At 44.9% G+C, this 11,911-nt stretch overlaps 1 protein-coding gene across 1 annotated transcript in view; it reads left to right on the top strand.

Moving 5' to 3' along the window:
• CTNNBL1 (catenin beta like 1) overlaps positions 1–11,911 on the top strand; it is a 174,012-nt gene that overhangs the window by 24,831 nt on the left and 137,270 nt on the right. The window lies entirely within an intron of this gene.

Here is an 11,911-nt window from a genome sequence, read left to right as displayed (position 1 = left end):
GGCTGGCAGGGAGGTCAGTAGGTGGGCAAGAACAAGGGGCACCACCAGAGAATTCCTTGGTGCTCTCCCCGGTGGCCAAGAGGTCAGGGCTTTCCCCTGTGCCTTTCAGGTGGCATCTGACAATAAGTCCTTCACCATCCTTGTCTCTATTGGCAGTGAAAGCATTTGCTAACGTTAGCCCGACATCATGCCCCCCCTAAGACTCGTAGGAGCCCGATAGGCCCAGGGAGAAGGGTTTCTAAGGCTGTAACTCGTCAGGGAGCAGCAGCCTGCCACATCTTTCCACTGAACTACTTACTGAAGAGCTGCTGCGGAGTTTGAACCGGGGACTAACAGAGCCAAACATTGTAACCACTGCACCAGCAGGCACCTTTTGCCGACTTTAGTGTTTTTAAAGCTTCTAGAAGTAGTAAGGCCTGTAAGGAAAGCCTGTTGAGGAGAATAAAGTGCATCTTAGAGAAAGGCAGACACAAACCCATCTCTTTCCATTGTCTTTGACGGTCTCGTCAACAGGCAGTATTGTGGCCATAGCACCCGATACTTCATTTAACTGCGCAAGAGGTAAAATCGGCACCCAGGAGCTGGGAAGTATATGATATAGTGGGCTACATCTTCCGATTCTAAAGTATTACCTATAATGTTGAGAAATAGTCTTCTTAACAAGATTCTCAGGGTGCAGTTCCCTGTGCGTTCTGTCTTGCTGGAAATAAACCGGCAGCTATCATGTAACAGACTTTGGTGCATCCGCTTCAACTATACAAGACAGAGTGGTGAGCGCTCTGAGGTCCTGGCCTTCTGAGACTCAGACCAGCTTAGAACCCTTAATGAATTAATGAGCAACTGTGAACGACTCAGCTCTGGCAAGCGAATCAAATGATTTCCGGGTCTCACTCATTCACTCCCGGGTAATTCATTCTCACCACTTCTCCTTCTCGTTGTTCTTTGCTATCTGCCCCTGCCCCAGCAGCTCCTCTGTTTAAAAGAGGTATGTCCTTTTGCCTCAGCAGTGGCCTCAGAGGCAACCTGCAGAAGAGAGCGATCAGTGGCCCTGTGTGCGACGGAACACACGCTGCCCAGGCCTGCGCAGCCTCACTGTCCTTGCTCAGCTGGAGCCGTCGTGGCAGCCACCCTGCCAGGCCGCATCCTGCAGGGGCTTCCTCTTTCACCAAGCATGATGTCCATCTCTAGGAACGGGCCCTCCTGATGACACAGCCAAAAGTTCACGAGACGACTTTCATTATAAATAAATAAAATAAAGCATTTTATTGGGGGCTCCTACAGCTCTTATAACAACCCATACATCAGTTGTAGCAAGCACATTTGTACATATGTTGCCTTCATCATTTTCAAAGTATTTTCTTTTTCTTTGAGCCCTTGGTATCAGCTCCTCCTTCGCCCTCCAACGCCTCCCCCCCTTTCACCTTTATGTACTCCTGATAAATTATAAATTATTATTATTTTCATATCTTACACCACCTGCTGTCTCCCTTCATCCATGTGATTGTTGTTCGTCCCCTGGGGAGGGGGTGGGAATTGTGCATCATTGTAGTCAATTCCCCTTTTCTCCCCCTTCTCCCTCCACTTTCCCCCTACCCTCATGGTATCACTACTCCCATTGCTGTTCCTGGGGGGTTTATCTGTCCTGGATTCCATGTGCCCAGAGCTCTTATCTGTACCAGTGTACATGCTCCAGTCTAGCTGGATTTGTAAGGCAGAACTGGGGTCATGATAGTGGGTGGGGAGGAAGCATTAAAGCACTAAAGGAATGTTATGTGTTCTGTCGGTGCTGTGCTGCACCCTGGCTGGCTCATCTCTTGTGACTCTTCTGTGAGGGAATGTCCAATTATCTACAGATGGGCTTTGGGTCTCCACTCCAACCCCCATCATTTGCATCAATATATTTAGGGTCCTCTGATGCCTAATACCTTATCCCATTGACACCTCATGATCACACAGGCTGTTGTGCTTCTTCCATGTGGGCTTTGTTGGTTCCCTGCTAGATGGCCGCTTACTTAGCTTCAAGCCTTTAAGACCCTAGATGCTGTATCTTTTGATAGCCCGACACCATCAGCTTTCTTCACCACCTTTGCTTATGCACCCATTTTGACTTCAGCTATCGTGTCAGGAAGGTGAGCATCACAGAATGCCCGGTTATTAGAACAAAGTTTTCTTGCATTGAGGAAGTACTTGAGTAGAGACCCAATGCCCGTCTTCTACCTTAATACTTAACATTTAAATATATGTGCATAGACTAAGGTGACCAGATTTTAACATTGGTAAAGTGGGACACCATTGATAAAACTCATGTCCTGGCGAAATAGCCACATGGCAGCTGAAAACCGTATACCCTAGCTTGTCGTGCATTCTTTCCAAAAATCCGGACTTTTTTAAAACGCCGCAGGATGCGGGAAAAATTGTTAAAAATCGGTACTGTCCCGCTAAAAGCGGGACGTGTGGTCACCTTAACATAGACCTATATCCCTATCATTATATATTAATGTGTTTACATATGTGCATGCCTCAATTTATGCCTCTATAAATGTCTTTTGCCTCCTAGTTCGTTCCTCTATTTAAAGAGGTCTTTTGTGGCAGACTTGCCCAATGAAGCACGTCATTTGATTTCTTGACTACTTTTTCCAAGGTCATTGGTTGTGGATCCAAGTCAGATGGAATTCTTGGCATTTGGTCTAATGTTTCTTGTTGGCCCAGTTGTGGAGCATTTTGCTGTTTTGGATGCTGTGCTGTGGTATAATCCACCCTGAGGCTTTGTCTTTGATCTTCATCAGTAAGTGCTTCACATCCTCTTCACTCCAGCAAGCAAAGTCGAGTCATCTGCGTATTGCATTCAACTGTGTGAATTGTGGATGCCATTGCAAAGAGGGGAAAGTCCGGAACACTTACTTGTGTTCATGCAGAACCTGGACGTAGACCAAGAAGCAGTTAGAATAGAACAAAGCAGTGCTGTGTGATTTAACATCAGGAAAGGCATGCTTTGGGATTGTATCCCTTTACCCAAGTTTATTTTATCGGTATGCTTAGCAAGTAGTTTGACAAACTGCACAATCTGAAGAAGAACGTGACATCAGGATTGAAGGGAAAGCCCTGTGAATCCCTCCCCGATCCTATTTTTTCTCTTACTCTCCTTAGATGTCATCACTGTCTTGAATTTGCTATGCTTGGGGTTTTATTTGGTTGATGATTAAAGATGTATGCATCCTTTGAATTTTTCTTTTAAAAAAGAGCAAAAGAAAAGAAAACAGTCTAGTGAGCATTCTTTAAATACCTCCTAAAGCATATGTGCAAGAATTTTCTAATGTGTATGCTATAGTCGGGTAGACTAGAGAACCACATTCATAGAGACACGTGTATAAGAGAGCGTTTTATATAAAGGGTAATTGTACATTAAGAAAGCATCCCAACCAGTCCAGTCCAAGCCCATAAGTCCAACATTAGCCCATATGTCTGATACCAATCTCCAAAGTCCTCCTCATACTCATAGAACACATGCAATGATGCTGAATGCAGGGCGACCACAGGCCAGTGGGTGGAAAGTCTTTGGATCCAGTGGCATTGCAAGCATCTCAGCACTGTCAGGGGTCTCCACGTGGCTTCTCCAGTTCCCAGGGCACGAGGTCTATCAGCGTATTGCCAGGTGTCTTGTCAGGTCTTGTCAGTAGAGTATCGTCTCAGGGAGTGAGCAGAGAGTCTCTCCCACCTCCAAGGGGGAAATTCAGGAATTCCCAGAAGTCTCAGGAGAAGGCCATGCCCACACAGGGGCCTCATTGGCTATGATCCGATTGACAGACTAGGCTCCACCCCTTCACTCTTAATCAAGTCTCAAATTGTCACCAGATTATCTAACTACCACACTCTGTATTCCAGGATTGGAATTACTGGGATTATCCTAGATTATATGCTTCTTCAAATAGCTCTGTATTCTTTTGCACTCTCACAGAAAGTTTCAACAATTCCTGTTTCTTCACACCATCATCAACACTTGGTGGTGTGAGTTTTTGTCTGCCCCTATTATTGTTCATTCTTTACAAGACACATTTGATGGTGTCTTGTGGTTTTTAATGTGCATTGCTCTAATTTCTAATGAAGTTAAGCCCCTTTTTAAACGCTTATGGATTATTCAATCTCTGTGGTCATCTGCTTTATTGTCTTTGGTCCAAAGTTAGTTTTGCATAAGAACGGAAATTTGTTCTGTGTATAGGACTTTGTTTGTAACCATTAAGAAAAATTGAATTCTGTTTTCTTTTCAAAGTGCTGTATATTTTCTTTAGTCACACTGTCCCTCTGTCTTCTGAAAGACTACCCTGTGGAGTAGGTGGGCTGAGGCACTTCACCTGCATGAATGCGACGCTGATAAAGCAAAGGACTGATCTAAAGTCACACAACTCCCGGGTGATTGATTGGGACTAGATCTTCTGATGATTGGCCCGGTGCTCTTTGCATTATATTACGTTATTTCAGATCAGGGCCGTCCTGTTGTTATTGTTGTTGGATTGATGTCTCATATTCCCTTCTGCACCTAATGGAGTGATGTTCAGGTTGTATTAGCTCAGTGAAAACGTCTTGAATGAATGTCTGATGATGGTGGTTTTAGTGAGCTGACAAAAAATATATATTCATAATAAGTCTGTTAAAATGGAGAGAGTTTCCTTTCCAGTGATTTTTACAAGTATCTACGTCTGTTCACTCTGATGAGTAAGGAAATGGAATCAACATTCAGCTTTCTGATGTAGCTGCAGAATTAATCAGAGGAGATGTCAAAGTAAATCATACCCGTAAAAGTATAGTTTGTGCTTCTGAAAAGAAATGCGTATACCCTTCGGAGCTGAGAGGAATATATATAGTCTGCTTTTAACAAGGAGTAAGAAAAACATTTTTGAGGGGGTAGGTAGGAAAAATGGATGAGGTAGAGGTTTCATGATTAGTCATTTAAATCATAAATCTTAATCCACTTTAACTTGTCATCCAATCAGATTATAGATCATAAGTGAGGCTGTTGATAATTTTGATTATTGACACCTACACACCCATTATGGCATTGAAAAAAAGCCACTTTCTTCAGTGCTACTTGGTCTCAGTACCCAGCATGTGGGGGCAGAGGATTAAGTCAATGGGACCTCTGGTTTATATCTCACAATGACTGCTTTGGGAGTTTGAGGCATTCTTGCTATCCCTGCGCTCACCCCTTTTATTCCAGGGCGAAGAAGCCAACAGTGGTAGAGTTCTATAATTCATTGATTCTTCTTTCGGAAGCTTTACTCTTGCAATAATATAATTATTGGGAAAGCATAATTATACATAAATATCTAGAATTCTCCCTCAGATATTACCTCAAAATATGATAATGGGTCCTTGCATTGGGGTAGTGCTTTTTAGCCATAGTGCTCCTTTGTGAGGAGTCTCTTTTAAATCCCCACAGCCACCCTTTTGAGGTGTGTGGAATTTGGGGCCTCTGATTACTTTGACCCCTAATTATGAACTTTGGCTGATGGTAGTTGCTGCATTAGAGATTGTGAGCTTTTCCAGTCCTGGTGCCTTAAGCAAATTTGCAAGGGAGCCCTGATGTTAATTTTGGCAGGTTTCATGCCTGCAAATATTGATTGAGCCAGAAGTCCTCATTGTAAAATGTCACCAGTGAATGTGTACCCAGTGAAGGCAGGGGAAAATTCATTACTGCAACTCATCTGTAACTCCTGGGTCAGGCCACTCACTACCATCTGGTAAAAATGAATGTTTGAAAACTCCCTTTCATCCTGACAAAAGACAATCAGGCGAGGTTAACGGCAGATGAGTTCTGGACATTTCAGATGGGTGAGCCCCATCAGTTCTCAAGCTTGGGTTATGACGTTCCATATGCTTAATTATCTAGAGGTAGCAAAGCTTCAGAATGATGAAATTCCAGACTAAAGGCAGCACGGGAGTTAATTAGGCCCCTATCTCCTTTTCTCTCATGTGTGGTACTCTCCTTCCTCCAACAGTGAAAGTGTTTGTTAGGAAGAAGAAGAGAAGCGGCGGGATTGGAAGAAGTAAGATTACTGTCTTAAAATAACCGAAAAAAGGGCTGTACATTTTTGGGAGGGTTAGGTCAGGCTGTTTGACGTGGCTTCAAAGAGAAGGATGAGTGGCCAGGGAAGGAGATTGCAGATAGAAAGGCTCCTGTGTAATTTAACCACCTCTTTCTTTCCCCGAGTAATCCAGAGAGGGTGGCTAAGTGTGTGGTCCTCAGAGGTGTAGAGAAGCTCCAGGTCGGGTGTGGCTGAGCTGTATCCAGGGGAATTCAGGCCAAGGTGTTCTAATCCGGACCGCTGACCCTTAGCCGCTCAGCATTATTGCAAGAGGTTATGATTCCAAACGTATGCGGGCACTTTCTGCGGGATGAATATGCGCTCATAAATAACCCAACTGACCGACACGAATTCAGTGAACGATATTGCCAAGTACACAATAGAATTCATTTGTTGCCTCTGTGTCTTTTCTCGGTCATTGAAAGGAAAACATGAAGCATGCAGCTGGAGAGGGGAGGGTCCTGCCAAACATTTCCCCCATTAAAGAGGGCCCTCATTTTAAAGCATAATGATGCTGAAGACCCTTTCCAACCTGGAGATATTTTGATTTGGAAGCACAGTTGCCAAAGAGGAAACTGTGCTGCCTTCAATAGGCGGGGCTGTGATTGGCTCCTTAGAAACCTCAGGTTTCACAGGCACACATGCATAGTCTATATGGAAGTGCTTAACATTTCCATAGACTGCTTTTTATTTTTTTTAAAAAGTCCAAAAGTGCTTTTTTTTTTTTCTCCTTCCCCAGGGCTGTTTATTAAAGGGGCCTGTATTTGAGTTTAGGAAAATCTGAACTCAGATTGATGGGTGGATGGACAGATAGATTTACTTGTTTCTTCAACATCCTCTTATTCTTTTCTTTCCAACCAACCTTGCGTTAAGGTTGGGAAGCAGAACTGGAATGGGAAATAGGAGCCGTATATCCTGCTGAATCTACGGTACTAATGGTGTGAGCATAAGCAAGTTACTTAAACCTACCGAACTCACATTTGCCTATTTCTATAAATAAAAGGATAAAGTAGAGTCTCGTCTAGGTTCGTATCTAGTCTTGTCCGTTGCGGGAGATGTAGGAAACGGCTCTTTGTGCTCTACTTGGAAGGGCTGTTTGAAGTTGTCTGATCTCTGCAGTGCGAGGTGAAGCGTTCCTGGCTGACAAGACGGTATATAGAAGCTTTCCTGTAACTCTTTCCACTTAATAGAACTGAACTTTTTTTTCTTCTTCCATTAATGGACCTTTCATGAATTACTTCCACTTTTAGCCAGAAAATTTGGAATGTTGAACTATATTTCACACCCCGCCCTCCACATACATTTACTGTTATATCCGGGTACAAATGTGCTTTTCACATTAATGATTGCACTGTATGTTTTCATAATTTATCATCATGATACCATTATTGCTTATTCTAGAGGTCCCCTTTCTCCCCCCGCCCCACAGTCTAATTGAGGTTGAGGCAGACCATAACTGCGATCATACCGGCTGCATGCTCAGAGGAAATGGAGTTGGCTTCCTTGTGGAGTTTTAATTGAGGACTCGTTCTGTTGGCGCAGCCTCTTCCTATGGTACATTACTCTGAGCCCAATATAACTGCGTGTTCCCATAGCCCCTCATTACAGCTACAGCTTCTCACTGCTTTGTAATTAAAAAAAGAAAGAGGGAGAGAGAAAGAACGGGAAAATGAAACCTAAAGCTGAGGTGAGATATTGTCTGGGTACGCAGGGAATAGCCTGGGCAGATTGCTTATTTAATCTTTTAACTCTTTCCAAACTTTCAAGGACGATGTCTTGATTTCTGCTTCCAGGAGCCTGGTGGGTTCTCTCTCCAGCACACGCGTGCACAGCCAGTAGTCGGTAGGCCCCCAGATTATTACAAAGTCAGGGCTTCAGCGTAGACTCTTGAAGCCTACTGTGAGCTTCGAGCAAGTCTAGAAGGGCTGCCAACCTTGTGGTCGGATGCTTAGTGAACATAGATCCCACTCACCACCTAAGTACGGAATGTAAAAGGTTGTAAAAATCCTGATGTTCCGCACCATCCCAAGTTAAGAGTTCCTCATTCCTCTACCCCCCTTCTAGTCCTACGGCAGAAAACAGCAGCAGCAGCAGCAGACATGGCTTTATCAAGGAGAGTTTCTTTTGTCATTCATCCACCTTGACGGATTCCAAATACCTTTCAGGTACCAAAACAAATTAATCTCCAAAGATGACCGGTACAAATGGCTTACGTCACTTGGGATTGGCCGTTTGAGGGGCTGCGAGCAAGCATGGCTGAGCCGCCGGCCTCTTTTGACAGGCAGCAACTCTCTGATCTCTTTCTGGGTCAAGAGCCCTTTGACCCTTTTACAGTGAAATCTGTTTGACAGTTTTGAGCTGCTTCCCCACTCACATATTCCTGCTTTATTTTATGTATCTGACTGCTCTCTCGGGTGATCATTTGGTAGCTACGATGCAGAAGTTTATTTCTGGGTCAGTGTATTGCCTTAGCGTCACGGAAATTTTTAGTGCGGACTCCTTACAAACAGTCAGGATTTCAGCTTTATATGACTCCATATTTCATTCCGTGTTGTGGGAAAGACAGTTTCATTTCGGCTTTATCAGAGAGCAGAGTCCCTCAGGTAGCTATCCTCGAGACCTCGGCTAGCCAGAAGAGTAGCCACTTAGTTACTGTGGTTGGTGAACCCTGGGAATGTGACTAGTCTGTGTGGAGATGTACCGGAAATGTAAAATAGAGCCCAGGTGACGAAGACTTGGTATGAGGAGATGCACAATACCATATTGGTAATTTTTAGATTGATTACACGCTGAAACAGTAACATTCTGGATGTATTGGCTTAAGTAAAGTATTCCAAAGAATTTCTCCTTTGGTTGGTTTAAAATTGTTTTTTAAATGTGGCAACTATAAAATTTAAAATTGCCTCAGACTTGTGTTCTGTTTGAATTTGACAACTCTGTTCGAGCCTTCTAGGCCCTATGATAGCAAGTCCGTATCGGTCTTCATCACACTTGGGTCTCCAGTACACAAGGCACTCCCTTACACGGAGAAACCCAAACCCACCGTCACTGAGTTGATTCCATACATACATCTTTATTTGTTGAATGAATGGTTAGGCACGTTCTCATATGAGTTAGGCTTCTGGGTATGTGTTCTGGCTTGAAAGTCTCAGCTCTGACACAGCTGGATTTGTGCCATCCTGGCAGAAAGCCAGCTTCCCAGAAATCAGGTTCAACATTTAGGAAGGACGATCATGGGTCAGCAGTTTGAAACCACCAGCCACTCCTCAGGGTCCCAACCTGTGGGTCGCGACCCGTTAGGGTGTCGGATGACCCTTTCACAGGGGTCGCCCGATTCATCACAGTAGCAAAATTACAGTGATGAAGTAGCAACGAAAATAATGTTAGGGGGTATTACCACAACATGAGGAACTGTGTGAAAGGGTGGAGGCATTAGGAAGGTTGAGAACCACTGCCTTAGAGAGAGGTGGTTGTTTCTGTTGTTGGTAACTTGCCATTAAGTAGGTTCCGACCCGTAGTGACTCTAGCCTAGCCCAACAGAATAAAACACACTGCCCGGTCTTGCTCCACCCTCAGAACCGTGCCTATGCTTGTGCCCATTGCTGCAGCCACAGTGTCAGTCCATCTCCTCAAAGGCCTTGCTCTTTTTCGCTGCCCCTCTACCCGACACGATGTCCTTCTCCAGGGACTGGTCTCTCCTGGCAACATGGCCAACGTATGTACGATGAAGCCCTGCCATCCTTGCTTCTAAGGAGCTCTCTGGCCTTACTTCATCCAGGACACACCTGTGTGTTCTTTTGGCAGTCCGTGGGACTTTCACCATTCTTCTCCAGCATCCCCGTGCAAACGCATCAAATCTTCTTCTGTCTTCCTTATTCCGTGTCCAACTTTCACACACATAGGAGGTGGTACAGGCTAAAGGAGGGGCTTTAAATTCCGTAGAAGGGCAGGGCCATTTCAGAGGATCTTGTCAGCGGTCAAAGTGAAACTCCTCCCCTGACCTCTCAAACCTGGGTTTCAAAGAAGTGTGTTTGAAGTTGTGTTCAGAAGAGACTTTGCTAGTGTTTGTTTCCATTTTGCATTTCTGAACAGTGCACGTAGTTAGCTTTCTCCCTTTAATCGTGGTCCACTGCCTTTTCCCTCTGCCCTCAGAGATAAACAACCCAGAAATCTCCTTTCCACAGAGACCTATAGCGTTCATGTCTTGACTTGGCTGCTGCAGCAGGCTCCCGCTAATCAGAATCACAGCAGGGCTTGTTTTATGAGCCGGCAAGAATTAGTGCGCCCAGGGGGCTGAGGTTCCGTACCTGCTGGGGAGCTCCTGGTTTCTGGGTTGCGCTGCCCTCCTTTGGCATCAAGCTACCTTCCTCCCCCTTCTCACAGGAGGATGATCCCCCACCCCCACCCCTTTCCTTGTAGTCTGAGGTTATTGACTTTTTTCTTTCTTTCCTTTTTCGAGTACACCAGTAATGCTGGTAATAGATTTTTCCAAAAAAATGTTTTAATTTATGGAAATAGAGTTTGATCATATGACATTATAATCTATCCCAGGGAAGCTGAGAACAGAGTGCAAAATAGCAGGTGGCGCCCTACAAACCAAATTGTCTAATGGGACTTTTCTCGGCAATGTCAGATGCTGAGATCTCCCGAAGCACCTGGTCTGCAGAGCGGGTGGGATGCGGGAATATAGAGGGGGATGGCACCCCACGGGGGTGGGGGTGGAGGGTGGGGGGTGGGGAGTGGAGCTCAGGAGTCATGTGGGCCAGAAGTCACCAGGCGAGGTGTGTAACGCATAGAACCGGGAGCCATCAACTCCAGGGCAGCCGGCTGGCAGGGACTGACGGTCTCTGCGCTCTGGGGCTGCCACCGCGTTCCCCGCACACCGTTGGTGCGCGCGCTCATTATAACAGATAAATAACCACGCATGGACACTCACTGGGATCACTGTACCGCATTTTCAATTCTGTATTTCCTCAGTATACTTATTTTTTTTATTAAATACTTTTATTGGGGGCTCTAACATCTCATCACAACCCATACATTCATCCATTCTGTCAAGCACCTTTGTACATTTGTTGCCATCATCATCTTCAAAGCATTTTCTTTCTACTTGAGCCCTTGAGGCAGCTCCTCATCCCCCCCTTCCCCTTCCCTCCCTCCCTCATGAGCCCTTGAGAAGTTATAGGTTATTATTTTCATACTTACATCGTTCTTTCACTTCAGAGGCAATACTCTGAAGTTCGCAGGCAAGGGGTTCTCATCTCCGCGAGCACAGGAGGAAGCTAAGGCTCGGTGCAGTTAAGTGATAGGCCTAAGTTGCTCTAAGTCAGCGGTTCTCAACCTGTGGGTCTCGACCCCTTTGGGGGACGACCCTTTCACAGGGGTCGCCTAAGACCGTCTGAAAACACATATTTCTAATGGTCTTAGGAACCGAGACACCGCTCTTCTATCCGTCTCCAAGCCGGTCCGCCCACATGCAGATAACGCCCACCATACGAGTACTCTGCGTGAAGACGGTTACCTATGCTACATCATGCTCCGACAAAATTTCATTTATTTGTCATTAATAATAAATATCTCACCACATAGAATTACCTATTGTTTTTGTGACTCATCACTATGCTTTAATGATGTTCAATTTATAACAATGAAAATACATCCTGCCTATCAGACACTTACATGACGATTGTTAACAGTAGCAAAATTATAGTTATGAAGTAGCAACAAAAATAGTGTTATGGTTGGGGGTCCCCACCACATGAGGAACTGTATGAAAGGGTCTTGGCTTTAGGAAGGTTGAGGACCCTGCTCTAAATCGTAGGTCAAGCTGA

The sequence above is a fragment of the Echinops telfairi genome, unplaced genomic scaffold (genome assembly GCF_000313985.2).
Source record: "Echinops telfairi isolate 266 unplaced genomic scaffold, ASM31398v2 ScPeMD7_5592;HRSCAF=6446, whole genome shotgun sequence".
Classification (NCBI taxonomy): Eukaryota; Metazoa; Chordata; class Mammalia; order Afrosoricida; family Tenrecidae; genus Echinops; species Echinops telfairi.
This window is presented reverse-complemented; position numbering and strand designations above follow the sequence as displayed.